The following is a 6,229-nucleotide window of genomic DNA, read 5'->3' on the forward strand; positions in this document are numbered from 1 at the left end:
ACTACATCCTTTCAGTAGTTTGGACCCGTTGCTTGATATCTTCAGTGCATTCAACACTGTGGAGCATGCCCACTGTTCCCTGCTCTGAGTTTTCCTCCTTCTCTGGCTGCTCCTTCTCAGTCATACTTTCTACTAAACAATTAAATTTCTAGAGTTCCTCTCTTGGCCTCTCTCCTTCTCACTATATACTCTTTTCCTAGGAAATCTCATTCATATCCTTGGCTTAATTACCATATAAAATTATAAATCTATGGCCGGACACGGTGGCTCACGCCTGTAATCACAGCACTTTGGGAGGCTAAGGCGGGTGGATCACCTGAGTTCAGGAGTTTAAGACCAGCCTGGCCAACATGGTGAAACCCTGTCTCTATTAAAAATACAAAAAATTAGGTGGGCGTGGTGGGGGGCCCTTGTAATCCCAGCTTCTCAGGATGCTGAGGCAGGAGAATTGCTTAAACCCAGGAGGTAGAGGTTGCAGTGAGCTGAGATCGCACCACTGCTCTCCAGCTTGGGCAAGAGCAAAACTCTGCCTCCAAAAAAAAAAAAAAAAAAAAAAAAAATTATAAATTTACATCTCTGGCCCAGAAATTTACATCTCTATTGTAAGGTATAAGTCAGTATGTCCAACTGCCTGTTTATCACCACCTATCTTCCCTCAAATCTGGTCCTCTTCCAACACTCCCTGTCTCAGCGAATGGTACCACCATCCATGCAATTATTCAAGTCCAAAAACCTAGCAATTAACTACTATACCTCCCTTTCTCCTCTCCCTATTAAATTTCTCACCAAATCCTGTCTACTGCACCTGTAAAATATCCCTCAAAGCCTGTTCCCCAGAGCTAGTGTGATCTTTCCAGTGCAAATATGATCAAGTCTGCTTATAACATTGCTAATGGCTGTCAGTAGTTTTTAGTATAAAGAGCAAAATCCTTACATGGTTTACAGGTCCTGCACAGTCTATCCTGTGCCTGAGCCTGTGCCTGCCTTTTTTTTTTTTTTTTTTTTTTTAAAGACAGAGTCTCACTCTGCCATCTCGGCTCACTGCAACCTCTGCCTCCCAGGTTCAAGCGATTCTCTTGCCTCAGCCACCTGAGTAGCTGGGATTACAGGCACACACCATGCCAGGCTAATTTTTGTATTTTTAGTAGAGATGGGGGTTTCACCATGTTGGTCAGGCTGGCCTTGAACTCCTGACCATGTGATCTACCTGCCTCAGCCTCCCAGAGTGCTGGATTACAGGCGTGAGCCACTGCGCCCGGCTGCTTCGTAAACATTATGCTCCTTTCCCTTCTGCTGGAGTCACCCTGATCTTTAGTTCCTTGAACTTTGTGCTCCAGGGCCTATGTGAAGGCTATACCCTCACCCAGAATACTCCAACACCCACTGCAAACCTATCCATCTAGTTAATCTCTACATCATAGAATATAAGCTCTAACAAACAAAGACTTTATCCATTTTATTTTTCATTGTATTCCTAAGGCCTAACACAGTGCCTAATATTTAATAGATGCCTATAACATATATACTTATCAGATATAAAAATATGTATATTTGAACTCTTGGGAAAACACTTGCTTTTTTTTTTAAGACAGAGTCTCACTCTGTCTCCCAGGCTGGAGTACAGTTATGTCATCTCGGCTCACCGCAACCTCTGCCTCCCGGGTTCAAGTGATTCTCTGGCCTCAGCCACCTGAGTAGCTGGGATTACAGGCACACACCACACCAGGCTAATTTTTGTATTTTTAGTAGAGATGGGGCAATATATACCAGGCAGTTTGAAATGCAAGAAAGAGAAGTCCAAGCCAGAGAAATCGATTCAAGCATCATCTTCATAAAATTGATATCTGAGGAAGGGGAAATGAATGTGACCCAGCAGGGAGAGTGTAAAATAAGAATCAAGGCCGGGCGCGGTGGCTCACACCTGTAATCCCAGCACTTTGGGAGGCTGAGGCGGGCAGATCACAAGGTCAAAAGATTGAGACCATCCTGGTCAACATGGTGAAACCCTGTCTCTACTAAAAATACAAAAATTAGCTGGGCATGGTGGCGCACGCCTGTAATCCCAGCTACTCGGGAGGCTCAGGCAGGAGAATTGTCTGAACCCAGGAGGCGGAGGTTGCGGTGAGCCGAGATTGTGCCATTGCACTCCAGCCTGGGTAACAAGAGCGAAACTCCGTCTCAAAAAAAAAAAAAATCAGAGAGTCGAGAACTGACCCAGAAGGATTTCCATTGAAAGGATGGATGGAGGCTGGGTGCAGAGGACCACACCTGTAATCCCAGCACTTTGGGAGGTGAGGTAGGTGGATCACAAGGTCAGGAGTTCAAGGCCAGCCTGGCCAATGTGGTGAAACCCCATCTCTACTAAAAATACAAAAATTAGCCAGGCGTGGTGGCAGGTGCCTATAGTCCCAACTACTCAGGAGGCTGAAGCAGGATAAGCACTGGAACCCGGGAGGAGGAGCTTGCAGTGAGCCAAGATTCTGCCACTGCACTCCAGCCTGGGCGACAGAGCAAGACTCTGTCAAAAACAAGAAGAAGAAGAAGAAGAAAGGGTGGATGGAAAGGCTAGCAAAAAGACTGTGATAGAGTTACCAGGGCAAAGTAACACCAGAGGGGAGAGCATTTGTTGAAAGTAAAGGGTGGTCAGGAGTTTCAACCACCATGAAGCAGCACAGAATATGATTGCTGAGGTAGTGGACTTGGAAATTAGAGGCTATTGTTGATTATAGGAGGCTAGAACTTAATAAAGAATGCCAATGAGAAGTCCCTCACAGAAATCCTGGGAAAGAGACATTGGCAAAGAAAACCCAAAAACAAACAAACAAAAAAACTAACATTTTGTTCAGAGCCGTATGCTGTTCTAACATTTTTTGATAAAGTGAAAGCTAGCCATCACGCTCCCATTTTCATCAGCAAAAGACAAATATAATAAACACAGTTTCCTTGTATGAGTGGCGGATGAAGGAAACAAAAACATAGTAAACAGGTATGACTAGTTCATGGCTGGCGTATTCAACCACATCCCCAGCCTTTCTTACAGTTAATAATATCCATGTAACTGTTCTACCCACGGGAATATGAGCCATTTTGGGTCAGGGTCTCCTCCAGGCTCTGCTTCCCCTTCCCATTTGCTGGAACCTAGTCTGAAAGTTGATTCAACTTTGACTCTGCAGAGAGTGACAATGGCCTAAAGCATAATGGAGCCACAAAACTGAAGGAAACCAAGTCCCTGAATGAGTCTGCAAACAGAACTGCTCACCTGGAGGCCATTATATGAGAACACTATAAACTTAGCTGTTCTTTAAACCAATGTATGACATTGGATTCTTTGTAACAACAGCTTAGTTCTCACCCTAAAAAGTGAGAAAGGGTGGATGGAGGTCAGGTGCAATGGCTCACACCTATAATCCCAGCATTTCGGGAGGCCGAGGCAGACGGATCACAAGGTCAGGAGTTCAAGGCCAGCCTGGCCGATATGGTGAAACCCCATCGCTACTGAAAGTACAAAAATTAACCAGGTGTGGTGGTGGGCGAGGAAAGATTCCCACTGAAAGGGTAGATGGAGGCCGGGTGCAGTAATCCCAGCACTTTGGGATAACCATGATAAAACTCCCACTTTTGTTAAAAGGAAAACTTAAGGCAAATTAAATGTAATAGAGTTTAACTGAGCAAAGAACAATTTGGAGTAGGTTCAGCACAACCATGGGGATGCCACATGGTCAGATAATACTTAAGGACAGAAAAAAGAAGGCAGCCGGGCGCGGTGGCTCAAGCCTGTAATCCCAGCACTTTGGGAGGCCGAGGCGGGTGGATCACAAGGTCGAGAGATCGAGACCAACCTGGTCAACATGGTGAAACCCCGTCTCTACTAAAAATACTACAAATTAGCTGGGCATGGTGGCGTGTGCCTGTAATCCCAGCTACTCAGGAGGCTGAGGCAGGAGAATTGCCTGAACCCAGGAGGCGGAGGTTGCGGTGAGCCGAGATCGCGCCATTGCACTCCAGCCTGGGCAACAAGAGCGAAACTCCGTCTCAAGAAAAAAAAAAAAAAAAAAAAAAAAAAAAAAGAAAAGAAAAAAGAAGGCAAAGTACAGAAACAGCCAGATTGGTTACAGCTTGGCATTTGCTTTATCTGAACACGGTTTAAACAGCTGACCACCTGTGACTTGCCAAAACTCAGAGGCTGGTATAAGAGTAGATTTCAATCTGTTCATGCATTCAGTTGGATTATAGTTCACTATGTATAGAGAAACTTTAGGCCAGACTTAAAATATGTAAGGAGGTAGCTCTGGGCAATTTTGAGAGATTGATCAAAACTTTAAGCACTGACATCACTCCGTCACCATTATAAATAAATTTATTTGGTCTCAAATCCCACTGGAAAATAGAACAGTGGGTTATGTAAACTGGGAACAAGGACAAAGAAGAATAGGGAAAAAATGATTGTTTCAGACTACTTTTTGTAAGTTGTAGAGCAGAGGGGACCTCCTTATTATGCTGGAATCTCCTGTTTTAAGAAGATCAAAAAATAAAAAATTTTAAACCTGGTCCATTTTGGGATTTATGTGCTTTGTAAAAGTTTCCATTTGGTTACCTAACATTTAGCATGAATGGTTTCATTTTATTTTGGTTTGTTGGAGCCTCCTGGAAGAAGTCAGTCCAGAGCAATGGCTTCCCATCACTGTGTTTAATAATTCAAAAACGGAAAGGTAGGAAATACAGAGAGGTCTCTAGTACACAGGAATTATCAAATCCTGCTGGACAGAAAATAAAAGAATTTACTGTGGCAGTGAGTAGTCTGGTAGCCCAATTTGCTATCTGGAAATAACTCCTATGTCCTCTGGAGACCCAGATTTGCATGATAAAAGGTACTTTCTCAACCCTTACTACCAAGCCAAATATAAAGTAGGTTGGGCAGTAGTACTTTGGAACTGGTTTGGGATTGAGCAATAACAAGCTTTTACAAGATAAAACTTGTTATTTCTTTTGTAATATAATTCCCTCAAAATCTTAGTAGGCTTCTTTTTTATTGTTGTTGTTTTTGTTTATTTGTTTGTTTGTTTGAAACAGAGTCTCACTCTGTCACCCACGCTGGAGTGCAGTGGTGTGATCTCAGTTTACCACAACCTCTGCCTCCCAGGTTCAAGCAATGCTCCTGCCTCAGCCTCCCAAGTAGCTGGGATTACAGGTTTGTGCCACTCTGCCCAGCAATTTTTTTTTGTATTTTTAGTAAACATGAGGAAGTTTTGCCATGTTGGCCAGGCTAGTCTTGAAGTCCTGGCCACAAACGATCCACCCCCTGCGCCTTCCGAAGTGCTGGGATTACAGGCATGAGCCACTGTGCCTGGCCCTGCTGTATTTTTTATAGTCTGTTTCATGTGCCACTATCCACACCCAACATTCTTTTCCAGGCATATTTATTCAACCTGCTTTATTTCTTGACATCTAGCTCAACCCTGGCCTCTTTTCTTCATTTGTATGAATGTTACCTGGAGACCATCTGAAACAACAGGTTTGGGTAGGAAAGCTACCCTCTTGGTTTTTTGGTTGGTTGGTTGGTTGGTTTTTTCTTCTTTTTATGATTTTTTTTTTTTTTTAAATAAAGATGGGGTTTCACCATGTTGTTCAGTCTGGTCTTGAACTCCCGACCTCAGGTGATCCACTCACCTTGGCCTCCAAAGTGCTTGGATTACAAGCGTGAGCTACCACTCCCGGCTGAAAGTTACCCTCTTAATCTGGTCTTTGCCACTGGCCTGGCTCCCTTTGTTTTGCAAAAACAATCTCAGTAGGTATTTGAGAAAAACTTGAGTCCAAAAGGAATTGGCTTTTCTAACCTTATGAGACTCCGAGTCTCTCAGCTCTTTCCATTTTCTTTCATCTCTGATTGCAAACTGGCTAATTATTGCTTGAGCTTGACTCTTTATTGAATTTCTTGTCAAAATTTTCAGGGCACCCCAAACTCACTCATGTTGTTATTTCCAATCCTTTTCCTTAAAATACTTAGTGTGTCCCCCAAGTATAATAAAAGTTTTAGTAAATATTTTGCCATGATATACACAAATATCACCAGTTTCCAGCCTGCATTATCTGACTTCTCATTAGTTTTACTGTAGTTAATGAGGGGTAGCAGAATATGCCACCACAAAATATGACACTTTAGCATAAGGACTATTTTGAACTGAAAACTCAAAATTGAAAAGAAGCAGATATAAGGATATAAACTTTCTTC

This window comes from Saimiri boliviensis, chromosome 3 (assembly GCF_048565385.1).
Source record: "Saimiri boliviensis isolate mSaiBol1 chromosome 3, mSaiBol1.pri, whole genome shotgun sequence".
NCBI classification, from domain to species: domain Eukaryota; kingdom Metazoa; phylum Chordata; class Mammalia; order Primates; family Cebidae; genus Saimiri; species Saimiri boliviensis.